We start from the raw sequence: 16219 nt of genomic DNA, 5'->3' as shown, positions 1-16219 counted from the left end.
ATCAGGAGTTTCACAAACCCATTAGGTGATCGTGATGCGTGCCCAAGTTTGAGAATCACCATCTCAAGGTAGTATTGCTTAAGCAAGTCAGTTACTCTATATAAAAATGAAGAGTTTATACATAGCAAGTATAGATAGAACAAATCTGTTATCAAGTTGTTTAAACAACTTTCAAGTTGCTAAAAAAATTAAGTTGTAATAAAGTTATATAGGTAAATACCGTTGTTATAAAAACACGAGGTGATATATAATGTGCACTAGACTGGTCAGTTTCCTTCATTTCCTGGTGAGCTGACTCTAAGAATTACTTGATGCCTCTCTCAAATTTTACTTATTACCTGCCTTAATCCTAACAAGGTTAAATATGGCACACTTAAGTTTTGCATTTTTTCCCAACTCCATTTTTGTACACAACTCCTATCTTTAGGGACATCCTACCTACTATGCCCTTAAGATATTACAAACGTCAATACTTCAGTAATAGGAAATTTAACTCAACCCAAAACTATAATAATTTTTTAATCTATGCACATGGGAATTCAAAATATACAGTTTTGTACTACAAATGTTAAAACAACAGAACAGCTCAGAAAGACAGTAATTTAACTCCTGTAGCTAGGGTATCAGTAGAGTAAAAGTTTGCCCCCAAACCATTCCCCGCCCCAAGCTGTAAGACACTTCCCATTACGAATGCATGAATACGGCCGATTATATTGCTAGTAAAATTGAGACCTGACTGCTGAAACATTTACAGATTGAAAATTCAAATAGACGAAGGCCACCGACCCCTGATTCCTACACCTATACAATGAAAGAGAACTATGCTATTAAAAAAAGAGAGAACTATGCATCTGATCCCGCCCCCAAATACTATCCAGTCCAGCTCGTCGGGGTCATTCTTTCACTCCATGAACATTTATTATGTGCCTACTGTGTGCCACGCATTGCACAGGCAGTGAACAAAACTGACCCCCAAATCCCTTCCTTCTTAATAACAGGAATGTCTCCCTGGGAGGTTAGGCACTGGGAGACCAAGCCATGGTTGTCCCCACCCCAAAAGGGTTAATCACACTGACACCCGCACCCAAAAGGCCCCCTAGACTTGCGGACACAGAGCCGCGGCCACTAGGTTCTTTAATAATTGGGCCAAGACCTCTTGGGCAGGCTGGGGAAGCCCATGGCCTTGACCCTCCAGGGCACCCCAGCAGACAGGGAGCAAGGGACGCACACCCACCCCCCGCGCCACGTGCACACCCCGGCGCACGCCCCCACCGCCCTCCGCCCGTCCTGCACAGGCGCTGCCGCCGTCCGGCTCGCGCGTGCCCTGCACGGCGCTCGCGGCTTCTGACTCGGGGCCCGGACCCCCCACCAGCCCCGCTCCCACGAAGCCGCGACCCCGACCCCGCCCACAACCCCACCGGCCGTCCCCTCTTACCGGCGCACTTGGCCAGGCGCCCCGGCCTCCTGCCTCCTGCCTCTTGGCGGCCGCCTTGCGGACCTCCTCCTCCTCCTTGGCCTCCGCGGCTGCCCCGGGAGCCCCTGCCGCGGCCCAGGCGGCTGCCTCTATCCCCTATATTCCTCCTCAGCATGCTGCCACCAGCACATCCTGGCCTTTGGGAATGTTAGCTGGCTGTTCCCCACAGCATCCTGTCACCCTGGTCCACTCTTTCAAACCTCTGTATGCCGTTCTAGGAAATCTTGTCAGGTCCAACTGGAGGAAGACCACCTATAGGAGGTCAGTTAGCTTGGGAAGGAACCCAAGTGTGTGACCTGCTTCCCCTTTCCCAGAGTCTTTAAAATAACGTTAAACAAAAAAGAAAGAAAGAATGTTGTTCTAGAGCTCCTATATCATCTCTTACCACCATCAGAAAACCACCCCCCAAAAGGGGGAGCTCATTCATATTGAAAATAACTTCTTAACGTGCAGGCATTACAGTAGGGCATTCTAGACACTGGGGGAGGGAAAAACCATTGTATTTTTTTCTAACATTCATGTTCAACTTATTTTGAAAGTTCTTTAAAGTGTGGCATTCTTACAGGTAGACAATGTTGCTGAACAAGCGTTGGTTTCTTCCCTTTTCTTTCCCCAGGCTCAAAGATTTGGAAAGAGATAGTTAACAGAAAAGGTAAGGTAATCTCCACCTTAACAAAATATATGATCAAATGTGACCATTTGACAGATACTATGTAGTTCATAAAAACAAAATTAAGTGGAATTGGCTCTCTTTTCCCTAAAGTTGAGGATAACATGGATGTTTCTGTCTAATGTGCTGTACTAATAGGCTATTATGGGTTAGCTTTTGGTAACTCATCGAGTTTCCCAGTCTGGGTTCCGTACCATCAAGTCCTGGTCACACTGTTATAACCTGTCCTGGTCACACTGTTTTTCCAAATCAGTTTTGTTCTAGTACTCTATCATGTGTCTGTTTCACCTCTAATCTTTCCATTTGTCACCACTCTGGAGATGGTGTGATATGATCTTAACGGAAACATCAGGAACATGTCTTGTGAATATTTAGTTTTCTTTTTGGCCGACTCAGCATTGCCTGCCATTCAGTCATTGTTATGTGACCAGGCAGTGTAACTATTTGTGTATTAGTCCATTGGTTCCTACCTTGGGAATGTGGAGACTTGTAAACCTCTGTCCTTCCCTTAGGAATGCATGAAGGAGAAATGGAATCTCTTGCATGAATTTCTGCAGACAGAAATAAAGAATCAGTTATGTGACTTGAAAACCAAACTACATAGAGAAGAATTATCAGAGGTAAGTCGTCAGCATCCCGGCGGCTAGAAAACGTTTCCTCCCATGTAACTTGTCTGTGACCAGGGAGGCAGAAGAATCCCACCTCTCCCTGTTCCCTGATAGTTATGAAGGAAGCGCATGTGTTTCCTTATTCTCTCATGGCCCCTTGTTTACATTCACTGCTACTTAAATGATCCTTTCCTGCTGTAGGAGGGCTACCTGGCTCAAGTCAGATCCCTTTTAAATAAAGATTTGTCCTTGGAGAACAGAGCTCATGCTTTCAGTTGGGAAGTGAACGGCTGTCTAGAAAACGGGAGCCAGACAAGTGGTGAGGAGCGCAGAGTGGAAATAGCAGAGAAAAACAAGTCCCCCAAACCTGTTTCCAAACTTTGCATGCCCAGGAGAAGCAAGTCCGATGGAGAAACAAACTGTAAGAGCGCTTGACTCGTTTGACCTCGTTGGAATCTGGTACCACCTAAGGGGAGGACAGACTTGGCGCCATAGGGTCTGTCTGTTCCCCCCACACACAACCCCTCCACCGGCAGTACTTGTTTTTTGTGTATCCTTTTTTTTGGTGGGGGGATGGCTGTGTTGCTCGGCTTGTACGATCTTAGTTCTCCAACCAGGGATCGAACCCCGGCCCTTGGCAGTGAGAGTGCCGAGTCTTAACCACTGGACCGCCGTGGAATTCCCTCTTGTGTATACGTCTAACTAGCTTAGATATATACTTTAAATTTTTGTCTTCAACCAAGTTATAGAGCATTAGATCCCCAAATGCGGTTGAATTTATGAGGTATAAGATAACAGGAGCTGCTGATATCTATGACTTGTAAGTTACATGCCTGTTTAAGCTAAACATTTATTCTTAGACTCCTTCCCCACTTGTAGTCAGAGTAACTCTTCTGGAATTTTTAAAAAAAGAGCATGGGACTTGAGCTCAGGTCAGGTGCTTGGCCACTTCATCTTTTGACGAAATAAACGGAGGCTCTGTTTCCTTGTGCGTCTCAGGGTTGGGCCCCTCATACAAGAGCTTGTGTTAAAATGGCCCAGCAGACTGGCAGGTGCTAATTTGAGGAGTTTATCAAGATGGTGGTTGCTTAGAATAAGAAGAGAAGGTTACTTAATCCTCAGAACCTGGTCTCTGCACCAGCTTGGTAATGCTGAAGAACTGTACCTTGGCTGTGAACTCTTTATTCATAGTGGCTTTTTTGTTTCTTTTTCTTTAAGCAGCTGAAGTCTCATCTAGCCCCAGGATTAGAAGGCAAACTACCAGGCAGACCACCATCACATCTCATTTCACAAGGAGGTCAGTATATAATGAATGGACAGCCCCCATTTTAGGGGCCAACAGTTTTTGGTAAAACACATATAAATTCGTAGGATGTAACTTAGTAATTCTGACTTCCACATTGCTTCGGTTTTCCTTTTGATATTCTGTTATCAGACATTCGTGAACAGCATTTCTGAAGATCTCATCCGTTTTTACTCTTCACATAGGAAACTTCAAATGTACATACACAGAATTACCAAGGATAGTAAAATGAACCCCTGTGTGCCTATCACCCAGTGTCAACAGTTAACATCTCCTGGCTGTTATTTCATCTATACCCCCATATGCTCCAAGTGAAAATTATTCCAAATGGATTACAGCTCCATACACACCCATCTCCTCCCAGTTGGGTTACTTTGAAGCAAATCGAACATGTCATCTTATCCACACATACTATATTTCTAGATGACAAGGTCTCTTTCTCTGACAAGTTTTTTATTCATATTTTGCCATAATGGCTAACATCTAGCAAACAGTCTTTTGAAGAAGACAAAACAGGCCTTATAAAGTGTAACAGTTCCTTACTAACAAATATATAGCAGTGTTCATTCTTCCCCTTGTGTAACAGAGTTTGGTTGATTTGCTCCTTAAGCCTTTCGAGTGATAGATTCCTTATCTTCTTGCCATTGATTTAAAGAAAATAGGTCTTTTTTTCTAATAGCTTCTAGGTCTGGCCGACTGCATCGTTTTGGTGGTTAATGTGTTCCCTTGCCTCCAGTTTTCTGTAAACTGGTAGTTAGGTCTAGAGTCTTGATCAGATTCCAGCTTTATTTTGTGAGACTTCATTGACGGCATGGGGCTGTCCATCAGAGGCATGTAATGTCTCTTCGGTGATTCTAGCAGCCATTGATCAAAGTCTAGATCCATTATTTCTTAAGGTTTGCAAAATGGTGGTATTCTAAACCTGTCATCCAAAGAAACATTAAGCTCGAAGCTTCTTTTAATGCCCTGGCAAAAGGGGCTTCTCAGAGGGAAGAGGGGACCATGCCCTGAATCTTTCCAAAGAGAGGGTACTCTTGGTAGGGAGGAATATGAGTTGTTTCGTGCCCACTGGAGGTCTAGGGTCTGGTGAGCTAACAGTTGGCTTTACTGTGTGTGTGTGTGAGACAGGCCTGCCAAACGGAAACCTGAGGAAGACCCTGAAAAAGCAAAATCGGATGATTCTGTCGATGAAGAAGAAAAAGACCAGGTAGGGCTCGCATTTAAGTTTCTTAACTCTGCCTTTTTTTGGTACACTTGCTGGTAATTGTGAATTTATACTTGGTCTGTCTATGGACCGTAAGTGACTGAGAGGGTGTTAGAACACACCCCTGGACCCAGGGCAGTACGAAGTGTATTATGGTTCGCCCCGAGGACTCAGCAGGCCCGTAACTTTGGTCTGTTCTCTCCTGTCTACCTTCCTACGTCTCCAGCTGTCAAGATTTGACAGTCGAACCAGCAGATGTGATGTGTTCAAAGCATTTGCTTCTGATGTCAGATAAGCTCCTTTCCCACATCGAATTTCTCTATAAAAACAGAATTGTCGTGTTATTATGTGTATTGTAATAATGCTGCTTAGACTTTTTAGGTTAGAAAACTGGTGGCTTGCCAAATACCTCCAATATAGAAAATGTCAGTCTCTAGCACTGTCTCATGTCACTTGAGCGGCAAACCTAGGTACTACCAGATGGTCACACGCTCTCTATTTCATTCCTGCCACAGGATTAGCTGTGTAAGTCGGGAAGTCTGTAGGTTTACAGGTGGGTAGTAAATGCCCTGTTACCTGCTAAAGATGAGTATCCGTGGTTTGCTCTAAGGCAGGGTTTCTCAACCAAGGCTTTGACTTTTGGGGCCAGATAAACCTTTGCTGTGGTGTGTGAGTCCTGTGCATCGTAGAGTGCTTAGCAAGGTCCCGACCTCTTACTCACTAGGTGCCCGTAACATTCCCTCTCTCTCCTCCCAGTTGTGACAGCCAAAATCACCTTCAGACTTCCCCAGATGTCCCCTGGGGGGCACAGTTGCACTCAGTGAGAAGCAGTGGACTCAAGGCTACCAATATCTTTGAGGTAGACTTGACGTCCTGTTGTGAAAGACATACTCATTCTCCTGTTTTTATTTTGGAAATTAGATGCCACTGTTCATGATCGTTATTCAGATGTCTGTATTAAGCTTCGTCAGACTACCCACTCACAGGTGGGACACTGAGACAGAGGGAAACAGCTTGTCCAAGTCACATGGCCACATCCCTTGCCTCCTAAGAAAACGTGTCACAAGTGAAAGCAAGCTGGCTCTTGTAATATTGACAAGTCTTTTTCTTTAAACAAATGTGCCAGTTTTAGAGTTGTTCTTTGCCCTCTAACCTTTTGGAGGGCTTACATAGCCTTCAAGCTTCTAAAGAAACGAACTGGGGCACTCTTTCCCAAGCAGGAAGCAGTTTCACTGGCAGTGTGTGAGAGGCCTTGGGGACTTGGAGGATGAACACTTGTCGAAACAGGGTGTATCCCGATATGCTAGAGTAAGGCTCAGCGCACCACACCGGTGTTATCAGGTGGTGTTGGTCAAAGAAGTAGTACTACAGAGAGAATCTTACTTTAGTCAATTTCAAGTTTTGAGATCTCACTATGTTTTTTAAAACAGGTATTAAATACATGCATTTGGTAAAACAATACAAGAGGCTGTTTGGTACATAGCAGCCAAAGAAAAACAATGTGGCTATTCCGTGCTGAGCTATGCTGTGAGCATTATCAAATAAATACTGGATTCTGAGGCCTTTGTTCAGGAACAAAAAAGAATATAAAATATCTCATTACCACAACTAAGGAGCTGGCCTGTGGCAACTAAGACCCGGCACAATTAACTAACTAACTAACTGACTATTTCTTTTTTTTTTTTTTTTTTCTTTATGACAAAAGACTTAAAAATGACCACGGTTAAAGATCTGATGAAAGTTCATAATAATGCAGTTGACAAGAAAATTAGTTATTTCTGAGATATACATTTTAAAGTAATAACTAGGATTATTACATATAACATTATACCAGAACATATAAGATTTTTAGAAATTTCATGTAATGTCTGAAACATTTATATTAACATATTTCCATACATATTTCCATACACATACAAATATAAGATTTTTAGAAATTTCATGTAATGTCTGAAACATTTATATTAACATATTTCCATACACATAACCCAATGAAAGTTTAGTATTAGTTGTTTTGTTTGTTTTTTTATACTGCAGGTTCTTATTAGGCATCAATTTTATACACATCAGTGTATACATGTCAATCCCAATCGCCCAATTCAGCACACCACCATCCCCACCCCACAGCAGTTTTCCCCCCTTGGTGTCCGTATGTCCATTCTCTACATCTGTGTCTCAACTTCTGCCCTGCAAACTGGCTCATCTGTACCATTTTTCTAGGTTCCACATACATGCATTAATATACGATATTTGTTTTTCTCTTTCTGACTTACTTCACTCTGTATGACAGTCTCTAGATCCATCCACGTCTCAACAAATGACTCAATTTCGTTCCTTTTTATGGCTGAGTAATATTCCACTGTATATATGTACCACAACTTCTTTATCCATTCGTCTGTTGATGGGCATTTAGGTTGCTTCCATGACCTGGCTATTGTAAATAGTGCTGCAATGAACATTCGGGTGCATGTGTCTTTTTGAATTACGGTTTTCTCTGGGTATATGCCCAGTAGTGGGATTGCTGGGTCATATGGTAATTCTATTTTTAGTTTTTTAAGGAACCTCCATATTGTTCTCCATAGTGGCTGTATCAATTTACATTCCCACCAACAGTGCAAAAGGGTTCCCTTTTCTCCACACCCTCTCCAGCATTTGTTGTTTGTAGATTTTCTGATGATGCCCATTCTAACAGGAGTGAGGTGATACCTCATTGTAGTTTTGATTTGCATTTCTCTAATAATTAGTGATGTTGAGCATCTTTTCATGTGCTTCGTGGCCGTCTGTATGTCTTCTTTGGAGAAATGTCTATTTAGGTCTTCTGCCCATTTTTGGATTGGGGTGTTTGTTTCTTTAATATTGAGCTGAATGAGCTGTTTATATATTTTGGAGATTAATCCTTTGTCCGTTGATTCATTTGCAAATATTTTCTCCCATTCTGAGGGTTGTCTTTTCGTCTTGTTTATGGTTTCCTTTGCTGTGCAAAAGCTTTGAAGTTTCATTAGGTCCCACTTGTTTATTTTTGTTTTTATTTCCATTACTCTAGGAGGTGGATCAAAAAAGATCTTGCTGTGATTTATGTCAAAGAGTGTTCTTCCTATGTTTTCCTCTAAGAGTTTTATAGTGTCCACTCTTATATTTAGGTCTCTAATCCATTTTGAGTTTATTTTTGTGTATGGTGTTAGGGAGTATTCTAATTTCATTCTTTTACATGTAGCTGTCCAGTTTTCCCAGCACCACTTATTGAAGAGACTGTCTTTTCTCCATTGTATATCTTTGCCTCCTTTGTCATAGATTAGTTGACCATAGGTGCGTGGGTTAATCTCTGGGCTTTCTATCTTGTTCCATTGATCTATGTTTCTGTTTTTGTGCCAGTACCATATTGTCTTGATTACTGTAGCTTTGTAGTATAGTCTGAAGTCAGGGAGTCTGATTCCTCCAGCTCCATTTTTTTCCCTCAAGACTGCTTTGGCTATTCGGGGTCTTTTGTGTCTCCATACAAATTTTAAGATGATTTGTTCTAGCTCCGTAAAAAATGCCATTGGTAATTTGATAGGGATTGCATTGAATCTGTAGATTGCTTTGGGTAGTATACTCATTTTCACAATGTTGATTCTTCCAATCCAAGAACATGGTATATCTCTCCATCTGTTGGTATCATCCTTAATTTCTTTCATCAGTGTCTTATAGTTTTCTGCATACAGGTCTTTTGTCTCCCTAGGTAGGTTTATTCCTAGGTATTTTATTCTTTTTGTTGCAATGGTAAATGGGAGTGTTTCCTTAATTTCTCTTTCAGATTTTTCATCATTAGTGTATAGGAATGCAAGAGATTTCTGTGCATTAATTTTGTATCCTGCAACTTTACCATATTCATTGATTAGCTCTAGCAGTTTTCTGGTGGCAGTTTTAGGATTCTCTTTGTATAGTATCATGTCATCCGCAAACAGTGACAGTTTTACTTCTTCTTTTCCAATTTGTATTCCTTTTATTTCTTTTTCTTCTCTGATTGCCGTGGCTAGGACTTCCAGAACTATGTTGAATAATAGTGGTGAGAGTGGACATCCTTGTCTCGTTCCTGATCTTAGAGGAAATGCTTTCAGTTTTTCACCATTGAGAATGATGTTTGCTGTGGGTTTGTCATATATGGCCTTTATTATGTTGAGGTAGGTTCCCTCTACGCCCACTTTCTGGAGAGTTTTTTTATCAGAAATGGGTGTTGAATTTTGTCAAAAGCTTTTTCTGCATCTATTGAGATGATCATATGGTTTTTATTCTTCAATTTGGTAATATGGTGTATCACATTGATTGATTTGCGTATGTTGAGGAATCCTTGCATCCCTGGGATAAATCCCACTTGATCGTGGTGTATGATCCTTTTAATGTGTTGTCGGATTCTGTTTGCTAGTATTTTGTTGAGGATTTTTGCATCTATATTCATCAGTGATATTGGTCTGTAATTTTCTTTTTTTGTAGTGTCTTTGTCTGGTTTTGGTATCAGGGTGATGGTGGCCTCATAGAATGAGTTTGGGAGTGTTCTTTCCTCTGCAATTTTTTGGAAGAGTTTGAGAAGGATGGGTGTTAGCTCTTCTCTAAATGTTTGATAGAATTCACCTGTGAAGCCATCTGGTCCTGGACTTTTGTTTGTTGGAAGATTTTTAATCACAGTTTCAATTTCATTACTTGTGATTGGTCTGTTCATATTTTCTGTTTCTTCCTGGTTCAGTCTTGGAAGGTTATACCTTTCTAAGAATTTGTCCATTTCTTCCAGGTTGTCCATTTTATTGGCATAAAGTTGCCTGTAGTAGTCTCAGGATGCTTTGTATTTCTGCGGTGTCTGTTGTAACTTCTCCTTTCTCATTTCTGATTTTATTGATTTGAGTCCTCTCCCTCTTTTTCTTGATGAGTCTGGCTAATGGCTTATCAATTTTGTTTATCTTCTCAAAGAACCAACTTTTAGTTTTATTGATCTTTGCTATTGTTTTCATTGTTTCTATTTCATTTATTTCTGCTCTGATCTTTATGATTTCTTTCCTTCTGCTAACTTTGGGTTTTGTTTGTTCTTCTTTCTCTCGTTTCTTTAGGTGTAAGGTTAGATTGTTTACTTGAGATTTTTCTTGTTTCTTTAGGTAGGCTTGTATAGCTATAAACTTCCCTCTTAGAACTGCTTTTGCTGCATCCCATAGGTTTTGGGTCGTCGTGTTTTCATTGTCATTTGTCTCTAGGTATTTTTTTATTTCCTCTTTGATTTCTTCAGTGATCTCTTGGTTATTTAGTAACGTATTGTTTAGCCTCCATGTGTTTGTCTTCTTTACGTTTTTTTTCCCCTGTAATTCATTTCTAATCTCATAGCGTTGTGGTCAGAAAAGATGCTTGATATGATTTCAATTTTCTTAAATTTACTGAGGCTTGATTTGTGACCCAAGATGTGATCTATCCTGGAGAATGTTCCGTGCGCACTTGAGAAGAACGTGTAATCTGCTGTTTTTGGATGGAATGTCCTATATATATCAATTAAATCTATCTGGTCTATTGTGTCATTTAAAGCTTCTGTTTCCTTATTTATTTTCGTTTTGGATGATCTGTCCATTGGTGTAAGTGAGGTGTTAAAGTCCCCCACTATTACTGTGTTACTGTTGATTTCCTCTTTTATAGCTGTTAGCAGTTGCCTTATGTATTGAGGTGCTCCTATGTTGGGTGCATATATATTTATAATTGTTATATCTTCTTCTTGGATTGATCCCTGGATCATTATGTAGTGTCCTTCCTTGTCTCTTGTAACATTCTTTATTTTAAAGTCTATTTTATCTGATATGAGTATAGCTCCTCCAGCTTTCTTTTGATTTCCATTTGCATGGAATATCTTTTTCCATCCCCTTACTTTCAGTCTGTATGTGTCCCTAGGTCTAAAGTGGGTCTCTTGTAGACAGCATATATATGGGTCTTGTTTTTGTATCCATTCAGCCAGTCTATGTCTTTTGGTTGGGGCATTTAATCCATTCACGTTTAAGGTAATTATCGATATGTATGTTCCTATGACCATTTTCTTAATTGTTTTGGGTTTGTTTTTGTAGGTCCTTTTCTTCTCTTGTGTTTCCCACTTAGAGAAGTTCCTTTAGCATTTGTTGTAGAGCTGGTTTGGTGGTGCTGAATTCTCGTAGCTTTTGCTTGTCTGTAAAGCTTTTGATTTCTCCATCAAATCTAAATGAGATCCTTGCTGGGTAGAGTAATCTTGGTTGTAGGTTCTTCCCTTTCAGCACTTTAAGTATATCATGCCACTCCCTTCTGGCTTGCAGAGTTTCTGCTGAGAAATCAGCTGTTAACCTTATGGGAGTTCCCTTGTATGTTATTTGTCGTTTTTCCCTTGCTGCTTTCAATAATTTTTCTTTGTCTTTAATTTTTGCCACTTTGATTACTATGTGTCTCGGCGTGTTTCTCCTTGGGTTTATTCTGTATGGGACTCTCTGCGCTTCCTGGACTTGGGTGGCTATTTCCTTTCCCATGTTAGGGAAGTTTTCGACTATAATCTCTTCAAATATTTTCTCTGGTCCTTTCTCTCTCTCTTCTCCTTCTGGGACCCCTATAATGCGAATGTTGTTGCGTTTAATGTTGTCCCAGAGGTCTCTTAGGCTGTCTTCATTTCTTTTCATTCTCTTTTCTTTAGTCTGTTCCGCAGCAGTGAATTCCACCATTCTGTCTTCCAGGTCACTTATCCGTTCTTCTGCCTCAGTTATTCTGCTATTGATTCCTTCTAGTGTAGTTTTCATTTCAGTTATTGTATTGGTCATCTCTGTTTGTTTGTTCTTTAATTCTTCTAGGTCTTTGTTAATCATTTCTTGCATCTTCTCAATCTTTGCCTCCATTCTTATTCTGAAGTCCTGGATCATCTTCACTATCATTATTCTGAATTCTTTTTCTGGAAGGTTGCCTATCTCCACTTCATTTAGTTGTTTTTCTGGGGTTTTTTCTTCTTCCTTCATCTGGTACATAGCCCTCTGCCTTTTCATCTTCTCTATCTTTCTGTAACTGTGGTTTTTGGTCCACAGGCTGCAGGATTGTAGTTTCTCTTGCTTCTGCTGTCTGCCCTCTGGTGGTTGAGGCTATCTAAGAGGCTTGATGGGAGGCTCTGGTCCTGACTATTTCTTAAAATCTCATTGATAGGTATTTAATATGATTTTTAAAAATTTATTTATTTATTTAATTTATTTATTTTTGGCTGCGTTGGGTCTTCCTTGCTGCGTGTGTGCTTTCTCCAGTTGCGGTGAGCGGGGGCTACTCTTCGTTGCGGTGCGTGGGCTTCTCATTGCGGTGGCTTCTCTTGTTGCGGAGCACGGGCTCTAGGCGCGCGGGCTTCAGTAGTTGGGGCACGAGGACTCAGTAGTTGTGGCTTTTGGGCTCTAGAGCGCAGGCTCAGTAGTTGTGGCGCACGGGCTTCATTGCTCCGCGGCGTGTGGGAACTTCCCGGACCAGGGCTTGAACCCTTGTCCCCTGCATTGGCAGGCGGATTCTTAACCACTGCGCCAGCAGGGAAGCCCAGGCTCCAGCCTTTTTAAAAATGTGTTCCTTCCACCTTCGTGGAGCAGGCGTAGGGGATGGGGAGGAGTGAGAACCCGATTGGCAGGGGTCCGGTCGCAACCCCGGAAGGGGACGGGGGACGATCTAAGAGGTGGCACCGGGCCACAGTCGACCCCCAGTGACAGCTAACAGCTGCAGTGCTGCCCCTTCCTGCCCCAGGACCTGAGCTCAGGTCCCGGGGCGGCTGGAGAAACGCACTGTTTTTGGTGAGATGCTCTTACTTACTGTGTGGAGCTGCTCCGGCGACCACACCCCGCAGGGCCCTGTGCCCGTCCTCCCTGCCCCCTGCGCAGGGCTCGGAGAACAGCAGTCTCTGTGGGGCAACCTGCTTCCAAGTCCTTCAGTGACCACGGAGGACTGGGAACGGGCTGGGCTACCGGGGAGCCTGGGCACCCAACCCCTGAGCTCAGCCCTGGGGGCTCCCGTGAGGGCAGGGGCTGGGGGCTGCGGGCGGTGAGCGGAGGGGCCTCCAGCCGGCATCAGCCTGGGCCCTGGACCCGGGGAAAGGCCTCACCCTCTCAGTCCTGACCTGCCGCTCAGGAACCCTGTGGCCCACCAGCCCGAGGCCTGTGTCGCCCGCCACGGACTGCCCGGCGCACGGCTGGGGTGCCAACGCCACACCTGGATTTTGCACGGGGACCATCTGGGGGCTCGGTGCACAGGAAGACGAGCGGCCCCCAGGCCCCGACACGCCCCTTCCATATCCATCGAGAGGTGCCTGATGGAAGGCCGGCTGTGCTCCTTTTCAAGCCCCAGGGAATTCACACGAACAGCCCTCCCGGCCACGGGGTGCCTGCCCACCGGCTCTGGGCCTGCGACCAGCCCAGAACACAGAAGGCACCGAAGTGGGTGCAGGGAGCTGAGCCGGGGCTGCAGAAGGGCAGACACCACAGCCTGGTCCACAACCGACTGCCCTAGGGCGGGTGAGAACGGGCGGGCAGGCTGAGGGGAGGGCAGAGCGTGGCACGGCCTGCCCGCCTGGGCCACGGGGAGAAGGTCGGGGCGCCGCCCGCGCGCTCGCTCCGCTGCCTGGCGTCCTTTGTGGGGGCGAAGGGCCGGAGGCAGGGCTCCCGAGGAGCTCAAAGGCCCGGGAAGGACACACGGGACGGTCCAGAGCCACCCTACCGCTCCAGTGGTGCAGCACCCTCTCTGAATTCCTACTGCCACCAAAACACATCCCTAAGGCCTTTGGGAAGAATCGCTAGGACCCAGGAAGGCAGCCCCCTGCTGTGGTCCAGACTTCAGCAGCTGCCGATGATCAGAGGGAGCCAGCCGGCCGGCCTTGAGCAGGAGGACAGGACACGGGGACAGGGACAGCCACAGCCGGGCTTCCCACAGCTGTGCCCACCGCCAGAACCAGCTCCAGCCAATCACAGCCCCCGAGATGCCAAACAGTGACGGGCGAGAGGCTGGCAGGAAACTGACACCCCCTCACTGGAGAGCCTGCCCGGCCGGGGTGCAGGGCACCATCCCCGTCTGCACTCACCCCACAGCTCAGCCGTCTCCCAGTGACCCAGACGCGTCACCACGGCCCCAGGGCTGATCCCCGACCAAGGTCAGAACTCCCCCCGGTGTGACGGCCCCCATGCCACTCCTGTGGTGGAAGGGACGGCAGGCAGAGACCAGGAGTAGAGTCTTTTTATTAACGGCTGCGTTTTCAAAGAACCGTTTTGTTACCAGGAAAGCTCCCCAGGAAGGGATTGCATTAGTGCAACAAGGGGGAGCCTTGATGCCAGGCTCTCCAGACACTTCCAGGTGGAGACTTTTGGCCTAGGCCGGCCACCGGGGACTCAGGGGCTGGGAGGACACGCGGCCCCTCCCCCGCCCCGACGGGGCGCTAAGGCACCCGGTCCGCCTGGGTGGGCAAAACCCCGTGCCTTCAGCAGGCCGGCGGCTTGCAGCCCTCAACCTGCAGCCCTTTGCTCAGGAGGAAGGCGTCCTGCGTGGGGTCACAACCCAGGAAGAGCTTCACCATGCCCTTGGCATCCTCGGAGCCCTCTGGCCTCAGAATGCAGCTTCTGTAGTCCATGGCAACCTGACGAGAGGGGGTGGGGCTGCAGGAGGGTGGAGCACCCCCTTCACTGAGGGTGTGGGTGTGGCCACCTCTGCTGTGACTCAACAAAGGGCAGGGGAGCAGGGGGTCCAGGGCAGGGCCCTCAGAGCCTGGCAGGCCCAGGCGGGCGGCACAAGCATCTAGGCCCAGGCCAAGGACCTCCGTGCAGACCGGCCTCTCACCTTGCCACTCAGGACGCCCTCCCGCTTGAAACGTGTGTGGAACGTGTCCGCGGAGTACACCTCGCTGCACAGGTAGCCATAGGGCTGGGCGTCGTAGCTTCCTGCCAGGTGGCCGAAGGTCGCAAGCAGGTGGGTCCCTGGGACACACGCAGAGAAGCTCCTGCCCGGCCCCCTGGCCGCTCCGTGCCCCTTCCCCAGAGAGGGGGCCTCAAAGCAGCCCTGTCTGAGTCCCCTGCCACTAGAGGGAGTATTGGGCCCAACACTTCTAGAAAACGGGGACCTGGCGGGCAACTCAGTGGAGGGACACCAATAAATTTTTGCCGACTTTCTGCTGAAGCTCACGAGGGTTCACCCCTAAGCCTCTTACAAGGTCAGCTGCCCGAGGCTCCGAGGGATGAGTCAGGGCTCACCTTCCAGCACGGGGAGAGCGCGGGTTCAAGCGCTCACGAGGGAGTGAACTGCGTCTCCGCACCGACACGCACGGGCAAACCTCGTCGACGCGTTCCGTCCGGGGTATGAAGCCCTCTCCTGCCTCTTCCAGGCTCTCCAGAAAGCACGTGCAGATACGCCCACCCCACCCTCGGACTCCGCGGGCCACAGCTGGAGGGACCAGGCCAGGAACCGAGGCAGGAAGAGGCCAGAGGTCAGCGGGCCTCGGCCAGAGCCCGTCAGTCGGTCCCCCTTCACACACCACCAGAGGATCCTCTTGACCTGGGCAGTAGCCGCCAACCGACCGCTAAGGTGGGCCCGGCGTGCACTTGGCTACCTGGCGTGGCTGGGACCCCGAGGACCTCCTGGCAGAGGCGGGCATTCTCCTGGGCCGGGTCCGCAGGCGTCTGCGTGTGCAGGGCCTTGTCCACCTTGGCCAGGACGATCTGGCGCAGGTTGAAGAGGCCTGGAGGGCGGGAGGAAGGAGACGGGGGGCTGGCACTGTGTGCAGGCCGCGCTTTCCAGCCAGGGGGTCCGGGAGCCCCTTTCCTTTCCCTCGGCCCGACCGCACCGGGGTTGGCCAGCTGGGACTTGATGAGTTGGCCAGCAGCTCCAGGGGACGGCGCTGCCCGTGCCCCACCGAGACTGGCAGCAACGCCAGGGCTTCACAGGGCGCGGCGCTCCCGGCCCCAGAGCCTTCCCTCTGGTTCTCATCACCGGCTGTCGC

At 46.6% G+C, this 16219-nt stretch overlaps 1 long non-coding RNA gene across 1 annotated transcript; it reads left to right on the top strand.

Moving 5' to 3' along the window:
- The first annotated feature begins 2951 nt into the window (after window positions 1-2951).
- LOC309621692 lies at window positions 2952-15796 on the top strand. The gene is made up of 3 exons (XR_014240186.1): window positions 2952-4049; window positions 5184-5262; window positions 15605-15796. It is a non-coding gene; the product is annotated as an uncharacterized lncRNA (long non-coding RNA).
- The last annotated feature ends 423 nt before the right edge of the window (window positions 15797-16219 follow it).

The sequence above is a fragment of the Balaenoptera borealis genome, assembly GCF_965194805.1.
Source record: "Balaenoptera borealis genome assembly, contig: HAP1_SCAFFOLD_887, whole genome shotgun sequence".
NCBI classification, from domain to species: Eukaryota; Metazoa; Chordata; class Mammalia; order Artiodactyla; family Balaenopteridae; genus Balaenoptera; species Balaenoptera borealis.
Note: the sequence above shows the minus strand (reverse complement) of the source record. Positions and strands in the feature narration are given on the sequence as shown.